We start from the raw sequence: 20,395 nt of genomic DNA, 5'->3' as shown, positions 1-20,395 counted from the left end.
TTGATTTTCACAGAAACTTTCAGAGTATTACCATTGCCTCTTCGTTCGACACTGTCACAAATTGCTTCTATTAAGCTTTTTAAAGCACTGTCACTTTATGATTCTCAGTTTGGAGAACATTAATGTAATCCACTGGCATTACATTCAAGGCTAATTACGTCCATGATTTACTCCTAACCTACCATTCCCAACTTCATTTTTACTGTTCCTTAGCCTCCAGCCTCCTTAGCCCTCCTCCAGCCAAGCCACTGAACTCATGGCTCTCTGAGTATGCCTTTCATGTTTTCACCTTTGTAGCTTTAGTTCTGCTATTCCCCATGCTTAAAATAGCTGTTTCCTTCAGTTTTGGCTAGCAAATTACAAGCTTTTAACTAGTTTTAGCTAAAATGATATATACCCCATGATATGTTACCTTACCACTTTGGCATAGTTAATTTCATTTTGCTAATATCTATGGTATTATTTCATCAGGTATTGTTTGCATGTTTCTGATTTTATATTTTTAATTTTAATATGAATATCTTACCTCTCTATGATAGGATCCATATCTAATTATCTTTGTTTCTCACTTCTACTTTCCACAGCAGTCATAGATGTTAAATACTAGTTTACTGACTATTTACATAGTCTCATTAAATTAACTTTTAATTGAAAACTTATCATCTTTCTTTTGTATATATACTAGATAAGTGTCAATCATTGTGACATTTTCCTGATTTTTTTTACTTAGGTAACAGTAGATTGGAAACATGGCTCACACAAATGAATCAATGGTGTCTGAGTTTGTGCTTCTGGGACTCTCTAATTCTTGGGAACTTCAGCTTTTCTTCTTTGCCATCTTCTCAATAGTGTATGTGGCATCAGTTCTGGGCAACATCATGATTATTGTTGTTGTTTCCTCTGACGCCCATTTGAACTCTCCTATGTACTTCCTGCTCAGTAGACTTTCGTTGGATAAGTTCCTTTCTGTGTTTTACACTGTTTGTACACCCCTGTTGAATCCCATCATCTACTCTCTGAGAAATGAAGATGTTAAATCAGCCATGAGAAAATTGAGAAACCGTCATATGAGCTTCTGGAAAAACTAGGACACACCATGAAGGAACATAAATATGCAATGAAAATGAAAAGCCCCTACTGGATCACAGCATCAAGCCAATTATTTTTGCTAATGACTGGGGTTATTGAATTACACAATTAGATTTTTTCCCCAACTGCAAAGGAATTGCATAAAACCAGTTCTTGGTTTGCTATTTAATTTTGACCACTTTTTCATACTTTATAATTCTAAAGTACAAATTCTCTTGAAAATATTTAGTAACCTTTCAAAATATTTTATAAATAATTTAGAGATTCTAATCTACAAAAAAAGCTATTCATGTTACTAAGTTTGTGATTCTCTTCAATTGAACTTGTGTAATTTTTATGCCTTGTAATCAAAACATGCAAGTAAATTATGTTTCTGTTAGGCTCTATCAACTTATTCATAATATTTTTTTCTATAAATTGACATGGTGGAAAAACATTGTTTTAAAACATAGATTTCACCTCACTTGTATACATTTCTTACATGTTTTTTAGCTTATCTTTTCCTCATGTATTGAAAATTTTTTGTTATTTATAGTTTTTCCTATCTGCTGCTATGTCCCAATAAATTTTTTCTGTTTTTTCTAGATTATTTGATATACATATCTATTCATTACAAAACTTTTTCTAGATATTTGTTGCTATCAGCAGCATACTTATCTATTTCCCTAGTCTACTTATTTTTAAGTAGAAAAAGTTAGTTATAATGAGTTCTACATTAGTCATAAAAAATTGCAAATATCCTTGAAACTGTCTGCAAATACATCAGATATAGAATATTTAAATTCACAGAAAAAGTCAATTTCTTATGTACCTAAAACATACAAACGCACAAAAATGACAAAATTTTTTTGAAACTCGGATCTATTCTTTCTTATTTCTTGGAACACAGAAGAGAGAATGTAAAATTCTTGTACTTGTAATAATGCTTTGCAAGCATGCTAAGTCGCTTCAGTCATGTCCGACTCTTTGCGACACTATGGACTGCGGCTTGCCAGGCTGCTCTGTCCATAGGATTCTTCAGGCAAGAATATTGGAGTGGATTGCCATGCCCTTCTCCAGGGAATCTTCCTGACCCAGGGATTGAACCCAGATCTCTTATTATTTCCTGCATTGGCAATCAGGTTCTTTACCACTAGCACCACCTGGTAATAAGGTTTTAAAATCTGTGCTGGAGAAGACTCTTGAGAGTCCTTGGACAGCACGGAGATCAAACCAGTCAATCCTAAAGGAAATCAATCCTGAGTATTCATTGGAAGGACTGATGCTCAAGCTGAAGCTCCAATACTTTGGCCACCTGATGTGAAGCACCACATCATTTGAAAAAGACCCTGCTGCTGGGAACGATTGAGGGCAAGAGGAGAAGAGGACAACAGAGGATGAGATGGTTGGACGGCATCACTGACTCAATGGACATGAGTTTGCGCTAACTGTGGGAGACAGTGAAGTACAGGGGAGCTTGGCATGCTGCAGACCATGTGGCCACAAGGAGTCGAATGCGACTTAGCGACTGAACAACAAATTATTGTTTCATTCGCTGGCCAAAGGTTTCTTATGTACTTCTCCCTTTGCCTTATGAAAAAGGCCTTATAACAAAAAGACTAAATGTATTCTACAAAGAAAAAAGAGTTGCTTAACAGAAAATAGAAAGCCTGCAGTTGTCATCACATTGGGTTCAGTATTTTAATTATATTTTAAAACATAACTTAGTGAGTATGTGTTTAGATATTAACTCTGTATGATAAATCAGAGCCAGCTGAGTCTTAGATATAGATAGTCTTTTAGAACCATGATACAAATTATTAGCTAAGAATTCTTGGAACTTTAGACTTCAGGTCAAATTCATTTGTACAATATCAAACATGGTAATGTTCCTTTAACATGACTTTTTTTAAACAAATTTTATATAGTGCCAAAACATTTTAAATATGTAATAAACATTAATGCATTCATGATATTGTTCGTAGTATTTTTTTCCCTTTTAACTCTGACTTGCAGGTGAAAATGGAGAGTTGCCAATAGTACCCTTGAAAAACTCTCATTTAGCTGCTCTGATCCTCAATAGTCAAATACTGAGGTAGAGGAGGGGTAGGTGACACAAGGAAAAATGGAGGTGAGGGAGAACAGTAGGAGAAAGAGGGAAATTAGAATTTGTGAGTGGTCATTTGATTTGGCCAGTTCCTTGTACTACCAGAGACACATTCTTCCACTTTCTAATCATTGTTGGGTCTACTTGGGATTTTAGTGATCGGGCACAACCTATCACATTGAGTTTGATAAAAAAATTCAGAAGTCGAAAAGTTAAAAAAATAGTTGGCAAATATGACTGCATTAATTTCCACAAAAGTTTTAGTTTCTTTTCTTAAAATTCTATCACAAATAAAGTCAAAAGAAAAATTAGGTGACAAGCAGTATTATCCACAGGGGTAATATCTTTAATTTGTAAAGAGGTTTTATAAGTCAGTAAGCAAATACCCATGGCATCCGGTCCTGTCACTTCATGGCAAATAGATGGGGAAACAATGGAAACAGTGAGAGACTTTATATTTTTGGACTCCAAAATCACTGCAGATGGTGACGACAGCCATGAAATTAAAGGACACTTACACCTTGGAAGAAAAGTTATGACCAACCTAGATAGCATATTAAAAAGCAGAGATGTTCCTTTACCAACAAAGGTCCATCTAGTCAAACGTATGGTTTTTCCAGTAGTCATGTATGGATGTAAGAGTTGGACTGTAAAGAAAGCTGAGTGCTGAAAAATTTATGCTTTTGAACTGTGGTGTTGGAGAACACTCTTGAGTCCCTTAGACTGCAAGGACATCCAACCAGTCCATCCAAAGGTTATCAGTCCTGAATCTTCATTAGAAGGACTGATGGTGAAGCTGAAACTACAATATTTTGACCACCTGATGCGAAGAACTGACTCATTTGAAAAGACCCTGATGCTGGGAAAGATTGAAGGTAGGAGGAAAAGGGGACAATGGAGGATGAGATGCTTGGGTGGCATCACCAGTGTGATGGACATGAGTTTGTGTAGGCTCCAGGAGTTGGTGATGGACAGGGAAGCCTGGGGTGCTACAGTCCATCAGGTCGCAAAGAGTCAGACACGACTGGGTGACTGAGCTGAACTGAAGCAAATACCCAGAAGCCAGTGTAAAAATTAGCAAAGTATAATAATAGGCAGTTTATTATTAATGAATTGCAAGTAACTCAAACGTATTAATAAATATTAAAACTATCATATAAAAAGTGGAAGTATAAGTACAGTGAGAAACTACCACCACTCACCCAGTGAGATATCACCGCTCTGAATTCTCACTTTCCTCCAATGAACTTTTGTTCAAAGCAGCTCCTCCAAATGTCCTCCTTTTTCTCTATAAAGTAACATCCTTCTCTTGTTTGCCAGGCTTGTTTATGGTTTTTGTCATAACTTGCAATTGCAATATGTCTGCTATTCCTGAATAAAATCTTTTTTTCTGGTTAAGGTAACTGCCTGCTTTATTTTAAAGGTTGGCATGACTTATGGTTTTATTTTATTTTTAAAGATTAAACTGGAGGAATCGATTTGAAAAAATCAATGGTAAAAGTTCAGATCATCAGAAGATCTTGAAACATTTGAGGAGAAAAATGATGACGGTTTAGACAGGGGAGTTAAAATGAATATAATTTAATAAATGGAATATTTTGTAAGAATACAAAGTAGTATGTAGGAAAAAACTGAGGAAAAAGAAGGTACTAAGTTTCTGGCTGAAAATGCTGAGGCAAAAGAAATGCCATTAGCTGGGGATGGGGCAGAGTGAAGGGGGAATAGGTTTGGAAACAGAAGAATTGAAATATCTGTGAAATATTAAAGAGAAAGATATCAAGAAGGAAGCTGGTCTATCAGTAGAGAATTCAGAGAAACCTGGGCTTCTTTATTGGCTCACCAAGTTTCCCTTTCTTGCTGTCACCTGCTCTTCTCTGTAGACTTCAGTCCTTTCACTGCTCTGAGACCTCTTTCCACAATATCCAAAAGCAAACTACTTGCATATCTAAGCAGTTTTACCCACTGTATGCCCAAAAGACTTTCTTTTTGATTCTAATGTATGGTTAAGTAATGAGCAAAGACAATGAAAATACTGGATTTTGAGGGGTAGCTTATTATAAGATATGGAGTTTCAAAAACTTTATCCTAGATATTTCCTTAAAAAGAAAAAAGCAAAGGATTAAAGAAAAGATTCTACTTATCTTAGGCCCATTGCCAGATTTATATTTCTTATGATGCATATCCCTGCTCTGGGCATTTAGGCTGGAGTTTATTGCCTTAGCCACTCTAGACAAAGGCACATGGAGGGAGACAGCTTGTTAAACAAGAGTAACTGGTGTTGCAGACTCCTAGGTCACTACATGTCCCTCTTGTGATATGTACTTTGCTTTCAATTATAGACAAATAACTTAAATGTTTTCATCATCTCGTTTTTGAGAAAAGCAACTTGAAGTATGTTAATAATTCCCACAGCAAGATGACCTCACTAAAGGAAGTTTTTTTTAATGGGCTATTGCAGTCCATGGGATTGGTTATCTGAGATTTGGGGGCATGTAGAAGGTCCATCTAGTCAAGGCAATGGTTTTTCCCGTGGTCATGTATGGATGTGAGAGTTGGACTGTGAAGAAGGCTGACCGCCGAAGAATCGATGCTTTTGAACTGTGGTGCTGGAGAAGACTCTTGAGAGTCCCTTATACTGCAAGGAGATCCAACCAGTCCATTCTAGAGGAGATCAATCCTGGATGTTCATTGGAGGGACTGATGCTAAAGCTGAAACTGCAATACTTTGGCCACCTCATGCGACGAGTTGACTCACTGGAAAAGACTCTGATGCTGGGAAAGGTTGGGGGCGTGAGGAGAAGGGGACAACGGAGAATGAGATGGCTGGATGGCATCACCGACTCTGTGGACATGAGTTTGAGTGAACTCCGGGAGTTGGTGATGGACAGGGAGGCCTGGCGTGCTGTGATTCATGGGGTCGCGGAGAGTCGGACACGACTGAGCGACTGAACTGAACTGAACTGAACTGAGTATGGTATTCAAATATTGTCTTATGGGCTCTTGTGACTCAATCTTTTTTTTTTTTTAAAAAGCCAATAGGTTTTGGAGGTTTCTTTTCTTCAACCTATTATTGCTCCCCTGTGATTTGGCTCAAAACTGGTATGTGGAATTTAATCACATGAAGCAAAAAATTAAATATAGATACTAACATTCAGAGTTAAAGGGATTCTGGGCTAAAGTATTTATAGAATTGAGATGACCAGATTCTGTAATAGCCTATATGGGGCAAGAATCTGAAAAAGAATGGATATATGTATATGTAGAATTGAATCACTTTGCTATACACCTGAAACTAACACAATATTGTAAGATATCTATACTCCAATATAAAAGAATCAAATTGAAAAAAGAGCTTGGAGTTTGTATATGAGATTCTAAAATCTGAAATAAAACATTAGACTTATTTGATTATTGTCACTGCTAACATGTTGATGGACTAAAGCACCCAGGTGAAGGTAAGCCTATAGCTAAATTATTTTGAAAAAATAGATATGGTGATAGAGAATAGAATGGGGCAAAAAGTTGTCGTTTTAATAACCCAATAGATTTTGCATTTATCACTTCGAAAACTTGTCAAGCCTTGTATATACATTGATACACTATAGGAAGATGTTTTAAAAGGCATAAGATTCTATGAATAATACAAAAAAGTAATTAGTAATTTTTATATTTTAAAATGCTCTCAATATGTGGATGTCTTACCTTTAGTAAATAATACAGTATATCTCATGCAGCTGTCATTGAATGTGACTACAGACACAGAAAAATTTTCCCAGTTTCTGAGATCTGGCCATAAGCTTCATTTCAAGGGTTCTTACAAGAAATCACAGATCATTTCAATTTTATTTTGAATGACACAATTATCACCACACATTTAAATAAAAATATAAATTGCTTTTCAAATTCTATATACAGAAGTATATGTATAGAATTTGAAATGCAATTTTCTATCTATATTTTTTTTTTAGAAAACAAAAAAGACTAGGTTTTTAGTGTGTGTCCATATTTTAAGACTGAATTTACAGCTTTCTAAAATTGTTTAAGCCTATGAGGCAGATTATTGTTCAAAAAAGTCGATTATGCCAATTTCATAGTAAGGTTAAAAGCTAAGTTTCCATTATTTAATTTCTAATAAACCAGCCAAAATTATACTGATGTTTTTCAAGAGAATGCTTGTTTCACATAAACAATTTGTTGCACATGTTTGCTATTCCTTTTGTCTGAAGTAGATTTCCTCAAGGCTTGCTCTTCATTTTCTTTAGTTGCTGCTGAAATGTAACCTACCCAGTGAGGCTTTTATGATCACTTGGTTAGTCCATATTCCTTTGCCCTATTTTATTTTCTCTGAAGTACTTATCACTAAATGACATAATATATATTTTGTCTCCATTGCCTCTGCCAGTCCCACCATTTCTTTAGGATATAACCAAATGAAGGTGGGGCATATTTCCCCTCTTTTTTTTCCCATTGCTTTGCCTCCAGAGCCCATAAGGTTGCATGGTGCAGAGCAGGCAATTTGCATTATTTGTTAATATATAAATTATGCTTTCAGTTGACTTTGGAAAAACACTTTTGTTATTGTGATAAACTCATCAGAGAAAGAGATTAAAAAATGACCAGCAAAGATAAGGGGTACAAATATGTTTAAATAACAAACATATCATAGTAATTAAATTACATTCAGTTCCATCTTTGAAGTGCTTTGAAGGTCTGATTAAATAAAATTATATTCAACTGCTGTGAAAAGGAGATCATATGGAGAGAAATAAAGAGTGATTGAAAAGAACATATGCTTCTGAGGTTTTAGGAAGACATTTTGACTACTAAATCATATAAAACCCAAATTGTTTTAATATAGAAAAGTGAAAGTAATTTGTCACTCATAGTAGCTTAACTTGTTACAAATTAATTTCTCTCTCTTATTATCACTGCAGATTTTCTCAAATGCATGGACACATCTCACTTATTTCTCCAATGTCATTGCTAAAGTAACTGGTCTGATTTTCATCTCTTTGCACTTGGCCTAAATTTCTTGTCCCTCCAAGATTTTGTAAAAGGCATCAGATTCATCTTTTGAATTTGTAATCTGAATGTGTAAGTATGGTACATGGGACTATCAAAATGCTATTGAGATCTTGCACACTTCTATAAAAAGTGTATTGGTATATAATATCAAATCAAATTTTCCCTTCCTTCCATATTGACATCTATTAGTTAGGTAAATCTTTATCCTTTTCTTTATCTAGCCAATCCATAAATGCCAAAGTAAATGACAATTTGTATAGTTATGTAACACAAGGAAAATATAAATTCCTGGAAATAATAATAATACCCTTATCTGTTATTTTTTTAAATAAAATTTTTTTTTTCCCTTTAGATAACTTGAGCAGCCCAGATTCAGTTAATGGATGGATCAATAAGTCATTGGTTACTGAATTCATTTTGTTGGGCCTGTCTAGCTCTCGGGAATTCCAGCTCTTCCTATTCTTTACCTTTTCTGTGTTTTATGGTGCTGCAGTGTTGGGAAACATCATTCTCACAGTGATTACAGACTCGTTTGCATTCTCCAATGTACTTTTTTCTTAACAATCTCTCTTTCATTGGTGTCTGTCAGGCTACATTTGCCACTCCCAAGATGATTGCAGATTTCCTCAGTGAACACAAGACCATCACTTTCAAGGGATGCATGTCACAGATTTTTTTCTTGCATGTTTTTGGGGGCAGTGAGATGGTACTTCTTGTTGCCATGGCCTAAATAGATATATCGCTATATGCAAACCTCTACATTACATGACCATCCTGAGCCGAAGACTGTGCACTGTCCTGGTGGGGGTCTCCTGGGCCATTGGCATCTTGCACTCAGCCAGTCACCTGGTATTCACAATAGATCTTCCTTTCTGTGGACCCAACAAGGTAGACAATTTCTTTTGCGATCTCCCCCTTGTGATTAAACTTGCCTGCTTGGACACCTATGTTTTAGAGATCCTGGTGCTCACAAATAGTGGCCTGTTGTCACTTATCTGTTTTCTCCTTTTGCTCATTTCTTACACTATCATCCTTGCTACTGTCCATCGCCAAGCCTCTGGTGGGACATCCAGGGCACTTTCCACTCTGTCTGCCCACATTACTGTTGTAGTTCTGTTCTTTGGCCCATTAATCTTTATCTACATTTGGCCCTTTGAAAGCTTCACAATTGATAAATTTATCTCTGTGTTTTTTACTGTATTCACTCCTCTTCTTAACCCTATGATTTACACCCTAAGGAATAAAGATGTAAAGGAAGCCATGAAGAAACTAAAGAACCAACATGTGGGTTCCAAGGAAGCCTTTTAGACAACTGTGATGAAGCAACACAAGTCCTTTCTTCTTGTTCTTTGTAATGCCTATGTGTAGTTGTTATTGTGTTTCTATCATAATTAGTCTTTCCGGTTATAGGACCTGATTTGTCACTCTAAAGTTGGCAAATGCAATGCAGAACCACATATTATGTTACCAGTTTTGATATTCTGTGGCTCACTTCATCTTGCCTGAAATGGTAACTGTGCTGTGCTGTGCTTAGTTGCTCAGTTGTATCTGACTCTGTGACCCCATGGACTGTAGCCTGCCAGGCTCCTCTGATTCTCCAGGCCAGAATACTGGAGTGGGTTGCTATGCCCTCCTTCAGGGGATCTTCCCAGCCCAGGTATTGAACCCAGGTCTCCCACATTGCAGGCAGATTCTTTACTGTCTGAGACACAAGGGAAGCCCCAAAACAGTAGCTACATATATTAAAATTTATAATGTCCCTTATATAGGTCTTGTTAAAAAATCTTGCAACCTTTTAAAGATATCTCCATATTAAATCAGATTAGCAAACACATCTAACTTGACTGGAGTAGCATAGAAAGAAATTTAGTGCTGAAAATAGAAACTGCTTTGACATTACAAGCTAAATGAAAATTGCTTTCATAAGTTATAGTTCATAATTATTTCAGCTAATAACTTGATGCCTATAGGTAGTTGCAAATATTCCACATTCATAAATAAGGCGATACTATTCATAAATTTTAAATTATATTTATTATTTATGTTAAATTTTAAATACCCCAAATACTATAGTATTAATGATAGGACTGAGTTTTGACGCTCTGAATTTGAAGCAAATAACATATCAGTAGCATCACCACGGAGAAGGCGGCGGCACCCTACTCCAGTACTCTTGCCTGGAAAATCCCATGGACCAAGGAGCCTGGTAGGTGGCAGTCCGTGGGGTCGCTAAGGGTTGGACACAACTGAGCGACTTCACTTTCACTTTTCACTTTCACACATTGGAGAAGGAAATGGCAACCCACTCCAGTGTTCTTGCCTGGAGAATCCCAGGTACAGGGAAGCCTGGTGGGCTTCCGTCTATGGGGTCACACAGAGTAAGACACGACTGAAGTGACACAGCAGCAGCAGCAGCAGCATCACCACGGAGAAGGCGATGGCACCCTACTCCAGTACTCTTGCCTGGAAAATCCCATGGACCAAGGAGCCTGGTAGGCGGCAGTCCATGGGGTCGCAAAGAGTGGGACACGGCTGAGCGACTTCACTTTCCCAGGGAGGGCAGAACCTGGTGGACTGCCATCTATGGGGTCACACAGAGTTGGACATGACTGAAGTGACTTAGCAGCAGCAGCAGCAGCATCACCAAGGCCATAATTCAAATTATAAGAGTAGTCTTATGCTTTCTGGGACAACTGTCATAGCACTTTACAGATTTTATTTATATCATTGATAATAAACCTACCAGCTAAAAATAATTATAGGATATCCAAATAGACAGTGACGTTCTGTGATTCATGGGGTCACAAAGAGTTGGATATGACTGAGCAACTGAACTGAACTGAACTGAACCTGCCTGCCAATGTGTTTGATCCCTGGGTCAGGAAGATCCCCTGGAGGAGGGCATGGCAACCCACTCCTTTTTTCTTGCCTGGAGATTCCATGGACAGAGAAGACTTGTGGGCTATAGCTCATAGGGTTACAAAGACTTGGCCATGACTGGAGGGACTTGGCATGCACACATGCAAGTACATAGAGCAAATATAAACAAACAAAAAGAAAGAAAAAAAAACCTCAGTAATAGTAGGGGATCTTAACACCACAGTTTTATCAATGAAGAGATCATTCTGACAGAAAACTAATAGGGAAACACTTGTTTTAAATGACATATTAGACAATTAGATTTAATAGATATACATAGAAAAGTCCATCCAAAAGCAACAGAACATACATTCCTTTCAAGTGCAGTTGGAATAGTCTCTAGGATAGATCACCTTTTTGGGCCACAAAACAAGTCTTTACAAATTCAAGAATATTGAATTCATATCAACTATGTTTTCTGACCATGAACCATGAGATTACAACGGAAAATAAAAAGCTTCAATAACCACACACATGGAATTTTCAAGGGGGTCATTGAAGAAATAGAAGAGTACACTAAAAAACTTGGAGGAAAATGAAAATGAAAACATAGCAATCAAAATCTATGGAACCTATGATGACGTAGAGGGGTGGGAGGGAGATTCAAGAGAGAGAGGATTTATGTATACTTATTGCTGATTCACTTTTTTGTACTGCAGAAAGTAATACAACATTGTAAAGCAATTATACATCAATAATAAAATAAATAAATTAGTTAGATACAAAGTTAAAAAAACATTTATGGGACGTAGGATGAATGATTCTAAAGAGAAATGTTTATAGTGGTATAAGAATACCTAAGAAAACAAGAAAAATCTCAATCCTTACAAATAAAGTAACTGAAAAACAAAAACAAACAAAATGCAAAGTTAGTTGAAGGAAGAAGATAATAAATGCCAGAATGGGGGAAAAAATGAAATAACTACTGAAAAAAAATAGATCAATAAAGGTAAAATCTGGTTGTTTGAAAAGAAAAACCAAAATTGATAAACAATTAGCCAGACTCATCAAGAAACAAAGAGCAGTCATAAATAAATAAAATCATAAATGAAAGCTAACCAATACCATTAAAAATACAAAGGATCATACGAGAGTATTATGAATGATTATATGTTAATAAATTGGACAACCTAGAAGAAATGGATAAATGCCTGTAAATGCATGATCTCCCAAGGCTAAATCAGGAATAAATACAAACTATGAACAAATTGATTACCAGTAATAGAACTGAATCAGTTATTAAAAATATCTCAGCAAATTTTAGGGCTGGAGGGCTTCACAGGTGAATTCTATCCAAAGTTTAAGGAAGAGTTAGCACCTATGATTCTCACAATATTTCAAAAATTGAAGAGAAAGAAACACTTCTTAACCCCTTATAGAAGGCCAGTATCAATTTCAGACACCAAAAAAAGACAAACACTACAAAAAATTATAACCAATATCACTAATGCACACAAATGCAAAATTTCTCAGCAAATATTAGCAAACTGAATTTAAGAACACATTGAAAGCATCATACATCATGATGAAGTGAGATTTTCCCCAGAGACACAAGGATGGTTTGCTATCCACAAATCAATGATTTACTACATTAGTAAATTGAAGAATATAAACCATATGATCATCTCAATACACACAGAAAAAACTTTTGACAAAATTTAACATCCATTTACATTAAAAAACTCTGCAAAATGGATATAGGAGGAACATACCTTAACATAATAAAGGCCATATATGTCGAGGCCACAGCTCACATTATATTCAATTGTGGAAAGCTGAAATCATGTCCTCCAAGATCAGGAACAAAATAAGAATGCCACTCCTGTCACTTGTATTCAGCATAGTATTGGAAGTCCTAATGACAACAATCAGACAAGGAAAGAAATGAAAGGAATTCAAATAGGAAAGGAAGAATTAAAACTGCCACTGTTTGCAGATGATATAATACTATCTACAGAAAATCCCAGATGATATAATACTATCTACAGAAAATCCTTAAGTCTCCACCAAAAAACTCTGGAACTAATAAATAAATTCAGTAAAGTTTCAAGACACACAGTGCTATATAGAAACATATTGTGTTTCACAAAATAATAACATATCATTGGAAAGAGAAATTAAGAAAATAGTCTTATTTAAAATTGCACAAAAAAGAATAAGATACATAGAAATAAATGTGTTTAAAAAATGTGTTTTCTGGAAACTATAAGCCATTGATGAAAAAAACTGGAGACTATTATACAAAAACAAATGAAAAGATATATCATGCTTATGGACCAGAAGAATTAATATCGTTAAAATGATCATACTACCCAGGGAAATGTAAATGATGAGTCACTATGGAGTATTCCTGAAACAAATATATTGTATGCAAACTATATACAAATTTTTAAAAATTTAGAAAAAGGAAAATATAGATAAATTGAAATTCATCAAAATTAAAACTTCAGAGGACATTTTAAGAAAGTAATGAAACAGTTTATAGGTCATAGAAAATATTTGCAAATCATATCTATGACAAAGGTCTTATATATAAAATATTATCAACTTATATCACAACAATAAAAAGACAAATAATATAATTTTTAAATGATCAAAGGATTTGAGTATATGTTTTTCCAACCAAGATATACAAAGGGTCAATAAGCACATGAAAAGATGATCAACACCATTAGCAATTAGGGAAAATGTTAATAAAAACCACAATAACATACCACTTCATACCTACTGCTGCTAAGTCACTTCAGTAGTGTCCGACTCTGTGTGATCCCATAGACAGAAGACCACCAGGCTCCCCCGTCCCTGGGATTCTCCAGGCAAGAACACTGGAGCGGGTTGCCATTTCCTTCTCCAATGTGTGAAAGTGAAAAGTGAAAGTGAGGTCGCTCAGTCGTGTCGGACCCTTAGTGACCCCACGGACTGCAGCCTACCAGGCTCCTCCATCCATGGGATTTTCTAGGCAAGAGTACTGGAGTGGCTTGCCATTGCCTTCTCCATACCTACTAGCATGGCTAAAGTAAAGAGGAAAAAAATAACAAGTGCTGGTGAGGATATGCAGAGATTTGAAATCCAAAGTACATACATTGCTGGTGTGATAGAAAAACTATGCAGTCTTTTGGGAAAACAGTCTGACAATTCTTCAAAATATTAAGTATAGAGCTAACCAATAACCCAGCAATTCCTCTCTCAGGGATATATGTTAGGAAAGTGAAAACATGTTCTTATGAAAACTTACTAATAACTAGTCACAACAGCATTATTCATAATAGCCACAAAATGGAAACAACTCAAATATTCACTAACAATTGAATGGATAAACAAAAGTGGTATGTCTATACAATGGGATGTTATACAGCTATAAAAAGGAATCAAGTAATGACACATGCTACAACATATATAAACATTGTGATAAAGGAAAAAAAAGACAGTCACCAAAGGCAAGATATCATATGATTCCATTAATACTGCATCCAGAATAGACAAATACACAGAAATGGAAAGTGGATGTCAGGACTAGAGAGAAGGGAGAGTGGGGAGTGACTGTTGCTGGGTAGAAGGTTTCTTTATGGGATGAAAAAATTTCTGCTTGGGAGTAGGACACACTAGTGTCCTTGGGACAGTTAACGGAACAAATCTAACACATTCTGTCATCACAGTACCTGGGGGCACTAGTCATTTCATTTGAACTTATAGCAGGCAAAAATGGCATGTTAGAAAAAGGCAATGCATGGCTTAGCCTAAATAGAACACTTTCAAAAGCAATTCTTAAAATTAAGTGTATATATAGTGGATAAAAATCAATGGCAAACATCTAGATCTAAATAAAATTATCACTAAGTCTCACTGAGAAACTGGAAATAATTATAATAAATCAATTTTCATTAGAAAGTGAATACAGCTTGTCATATTTTCATAGACACAATAACATTTAAATGTTGTTTTGTAAATTTAGCATGTATAATAACTAGCGACTCTCTTGTGAGGGTGGGATGATTTGGGAGAATGGCATTGAAACACGTATGTTGTCATATGTGAAACGAATCACTAGTTCAGGGTCAATGCATGTTATAGGATGCTCGGGGCTGGCATGCGGGGATGACCCAGAGGGAGGATAAAGGGAGGAGGGAGGTGGGAGGGGGGTTCAGGAGGGGGAACTTATGTAAACCCGGGGCAAATTCATATCAATGTATGGCAAAACCAACCAATATAATATTGTAAAATAAAAAAAAATTAAAAAAAAAATTTTGTAATAAATTTTAGTATAGGATAGATTGTATGCATATGTGTGTGATATTGGTAGCAAAATATTAACTAGCATTCAATCAGAATGTTAACAAGTTGACTATTAGCTTATTTGTCTGATTACTTTTGCCTGAAAATTTTACTATTAATGCAAATTTTTCTCCAATAAAAGAACAAATAGGTATAGCTTTATTAACATTTTATTACATTGAATTAGTTCTTCCTCCTCCTGAAAGTTATTTTTCTACTTCAGCTAATACAGTTGAATATTAATACTTTAATTATTTATTTTCCATATATTATTTCAGCTGTCAGTGCAAGTTCTTCAAAGATTTCTTTTAGGCCTTTGATTAAATCTTGCAGTCCTAAGTAGTTTTATTAGATCTGTCTTCATCTCTTTCTTCCAGAGATACACTGTAGACTAAGTGGTTGAATAATGGAGTTAACGTGGAACAGAACAGACTCAGACTTTCTGGGTCTCTTGGATTCCCTGCTCGTGGACTCACACACAATCACAATGGAGCCATAGAACAGGGACGTCACAGTCAGATGGGAGGCGCACGTAGATAAGGCCTTAAACCACCGATCGTCTGAGAGGACCCTAAACCCAGCTCTGATCACCAGGGTATAGGCTGGTAATGAAGAGTAGGGTAGAGAACATGATGACTGTTACAGGTAGCACAGATGATCTCAGTGACGGCAGTTGGCGTAAGGACAACTTTATAAGGAGATCTGGTTCACATAGGAAGAGCTCAGTCTTACTGAGACAACAGAACTGGAGCAGAGAGATCAGGTGAATACACAAGAGGAAGTACAAGAAGCAACACACGCAGCAGGCTCCCATATTGACATAGCATTGTACCGTCATGACAGTGGGGTAGTGTAGGGGCCTGCAGATGGCAAGGGACCTGTCAAAGTCCATGGCAGACAAGAAGGTCTTGGTGGTGCCCGTGGAGAATAAGTAGAACTTCAGGAAGCAGCCAGAGAAAGAGATGGTTTCAGAGAGGTTACTGAGCATATTGGACACAGAAGGGACATACCGCATACCACAGAGTTTAGATTTCTAATTGAATTTCACAAGTTTCTTTACACAACTGGAAGCATTTAAATTGTAAAATTCCCAAGAGCTGTATAACTTACATGATATTTTCTAGAAAGCCATGCCTCCTAGATAAGTACTAGATTCTTTTTAGAGTGGTGGCTCAGATAGTAAAGAATCTGCCTGCAATGTGGGAGACCCAGGTTCAGTCCCTCGGTCAGGAAGATTCTCTGGAGAAGGGTACGGGAACCCACTCCAGTGTTCTTGCCTGGAGAGTCCCATGGACAGAGGAGCCAAGTGAGCTAGAGTCCATGGGGTCACAAAGAGTTGGACACGACTGAGCAACTACACCTTTTTTCACTTTCAATCCTTTACCAGCAACATTCTGAAGGAAGGTTTAAAGGATGACGTCTTTTTTTTTTTTTCCAGGAAAATACATTTACTGGATTACTGGATTTACCTGGAGTCTAGTCGCTAGGGAATTTAGTGTGTTTCCCCTGTCTTCTTTTACCCCAAGGGATTTCCTCGTGTGAAAGAAGTGAATGGATAGTCGAATAGTCACTGTAATGCCTTCTTATTCTGCATTGATAAGCACATGTTTTGCTGCAATTTGGTCACCATCAAAATTGCCCTTATTATAACTTCTTAACTATTTAGCCATAGCAAGTCTTTTTCCTATACAATTTGATATTTTATATGTATTTAAAGAAAAGAACTTTATTACCACACATTATTAATTATTATAGTCATTTCATTAATTCTCCATATTCCACAATTTGCCTATTTTCTTTTATATAAGTAATTTATTTGTCATTCTTTTTTCCTACCCTAAATAATGCTTGAAATGTCACTGAAAGGTACTATTTAATTATAAATTATATGAATAATTTGTTTTAAAATGATTAGATCAAGATTTTATGATCTCAGGGACATAATCAAATAGATTCCTTTTGAAAATGTGTGATAGAAAGCAATCTTTTCAGGAATATCAAGATGGCAAAGCAAAAAATAAGTAAGCATGCTGTGATTCATATTGCCCCATAAACTTTGTGACAGATTTGGATATGCCATAAAATACTTGAGAAACTTTTGTTTTAAAGTAGTGATTTGGAGTTTGTGTTTGATCTCCGCTCTTAACAAATACCTATTAAAATATAAAATGCATATAAAAGTTGGAAAAATCATCTATAACAAAAAAATATATAAAAAACATAGTAGTACTTTTTGTGACCTTCGATTAGGCAAAGATTTCTTAGATATGAAACTAGCATCACAAGTGATAAAAGTTAAAAAGATAAGTTGGACTTCATTAAAATTCAAAACTTCAAAGAACAATCATAAAAGTAAAAATGTAACACAGATTGATAAAAGATATTTGCAAATTATTTATCTAATAAGTGACTTATATCCAGAGTATATGTAAAGACCTCTACAGTTGAGAATTAGAAAGATGAATAGGCTAATGTTTTAAAAATAATCAGGATTTGAATATATATTTCCCAGTGAAGACATGCAAGTGGCCAATAAGCACGCTGAAAGATAATCAACAATCTTATCATTAGGGAAATGCAAGTGAGCACCATAATAAGATACCTCTTCATATATACAAGGATAGCTAAAGGACAAAAAAAAGAAAGAGCAAACAAGTGTTGGTAAGGATACAGAGAAACTGAACCCCATACATTTCACACTATGCTGATATGATAGTAAAGGTGGCACAGTCACTTTGGAAAATAGTCTGACAGTTCCTCAAAATGTTAAATAGTTAACATATGACACAACAATTCCTCTCCCTGGAGTAAACCCCCCCCAAAGTGAAAATATACGTTCATACAAATATTTGTTCCTGTGTAACTCACAATAGACCAATGATGGAAACAACTCAAACGTCCATCAACTATTGAATAGACAAAATGTGGTATATTCATACTAAGAAATGCTATTCAGCTATAAAAAGGAATAAAGTACAGATAAACATGCCCAGCAAAAATGAATCTTGTACACATGATGTTAAGTGAAAGAAGCTGGTCACAAAAGGTCACACATATTGTATTATTCCATTTATATGAAATTTTGAGAATAAGTAAATCTATAGAACAGAAAGTAGATTAGTTGTTTCCAAGGACTGGAGAGAGGAAGGATGGGGGAGTAATAACTAATGGATTTGTGGTCTTTTTGTGAAATGAGGAAAATTCTGCTGACAGTATGAGATACAATTGTTCTTGACATAGTTAACAAAGCAAATCTAGGAATTTCTGTAATCACAACAATACCTGAGGGTCACTGGCTGTTATCTCTAGCTTGTAGAATGCACAAATGATGTATCAGGAAAAGGCAGTATATGGTTTATTTTATAGAGAATTTATTTTAAAATAATTATTTTTAAATGATTTTAATTATTTTTAAAAATTATTTTAAATGAGAAATAATGGCAACCATCTGGATCCAAATTCTGAGTATTTAAACTAAATCTTGGTGAGATAGTGGGAAGTACAATTATGATAAATGAACTTTTATAAAGAGGTTAATTAATTTTGTCACGTCTTTAATATTGACATAAAAATTAAAATTTAAATGTTGTTTTGTAAATTTAGCATGACTTTTGACTTACCTGAGAAATATTAGTAACAAATATTTGATTATTGTGTTTACATGTGTAACTGAAATGGTAACATCAAAATTTTAGCTAGTATTAAGTCTAAATGCCAGGAAGATGACTGATTATTTTTTCTTTGATTATTTTTATTTGAATATGAAAAAATTTACTATTAATGTAAATTTTCTAAAACCATAAAAAAATGGCCAGATGGCGACAGTTAATTTAATAAACATTTAATTACATTTGACTATGTTCTTCTCCCTCCCCCAAGTATATTTGTCTAATGTGGTTAATACAATTGAATGCTAAACTTTCAATCATTTATTCCACATATATTTCAGTTGCAAACACAAGTTCTTCAAAGATTTCTGCCAGGCCTCTGCCTAAATCTCACAGTCTTAAATAATTTTCTCAGAGCCTCCTTCATCTCTTTATTCCAGAGACTATAGATCAAGGGGTTGAACAGTGGAGTTAGCACAGAATAAAACAAAGTCACATATTTCTGAATCCCGGCTGGATTGCCTGCTGTTGGGCTCACATATACAACCATAATAGAGCCATAGAACAGAGACACTACAGACAGATGGGAGCCACATGTAGAGAAAGCCTTATGCCGGCCTTCTGCTGAGGGTACCCTAAACACAGCTCTGATCACCAGGGTGTAGGAACTAGTAATGAAGAGTAAGGTGGAGAAAATGAGGACTGAATTTCAGATGGCACAGATGATCTCAATGACAGGAGCTGGCACACAAGACAGCTTTATAAGGGGTCCTGGGTCACATAGGAAGTGATCAATTTTATTGAGGCAACAAAAGGGGAGTTGAGAGATTAGATATATAGGCAAGAGGAAGTACAAGAAGCCACATACCCAGCAACAGGCTCCCATTCTGATGCAGCGTTGCACTGGCATGACAGTGGGGTAGTGAAGGGGCCTGCAGATGGCAAGGTACCTGTCAAAGGCCATAGCAGACAAGAAGAAGGTCTCAGTGGTGCCCATGGAGAAGAAGAAGTAGAACTGCAGAAAGCAGCCAGAGAAGGAGATGGTGTTGATCTCAGAAAGAAAGTTGGCTAGCATATTAGGGACAGTGGAGGTGATAAACCAGATCTCCAGGAAGGAAAAATTGGCCAATAGGATGTACATTGGAGTTTGCAGTTGATGGTCGCACCTCACAGCACAAATAATGCACAGATTTCCAATGAGTGTCAGAATATATGTCCCAGAAAAAACTGAGAAACAGAGGATCCGAATTTCCCAAGTATAAGAGAAGCCTAAAAGGATGAATTTACTCACAGAGCTAGAGCAATTCTCTACATGTGTATTTGTTTTTAAAGCTGCAAAAGAATGACAGATTTCCATATTAGAATTGGCCTTACAAAACATTACTCATTAGGACAG

At 35.8% G+C, this 20,395-nt stretch overlaps 2 pseudogenes; one reads left to right on the top strand and one right to left on the bottom strand.

The window, feature by feature from the left end:
* Positions 1-749: 749 nt before the first annotated feature.
* On the top strand, positions 750-9,508 carry LOC129563361 (olfactory receptor 4K1-like; annotated as a pseudogene).
* A 9,983-nt stretch (positions 9,509-19,491) lies between these two features.
* On the bottom strand, positions 19,492-20,140 carry LOC148776529 (olfactory receptor 11H6-like; annotated as a pseudogene).
* Between the last annotated feature and the right edge of the window lie 255 nt (positions 20,141-20,395).

Source organism: Moschus berezovskii, chromosome 9, assembly GCF_049115385.1.
Source record: "Moschus berezovskii isolate FMDL1 chromosome 9, NW_MosBer_1.0, whole genome shotgun sequence".
NCBI classification, from domain to species: domain Eukaryota; kingdom Metazoa; phylum Chordata; class Mammalia; order Artiodactyla; family Moschidae; genus Moschus; species Moschus berezovskii.
Note: the sequence above shows the minus strand (reverse complement) of the source record. Positions and strands in the feature narration are given on the sequence as shown.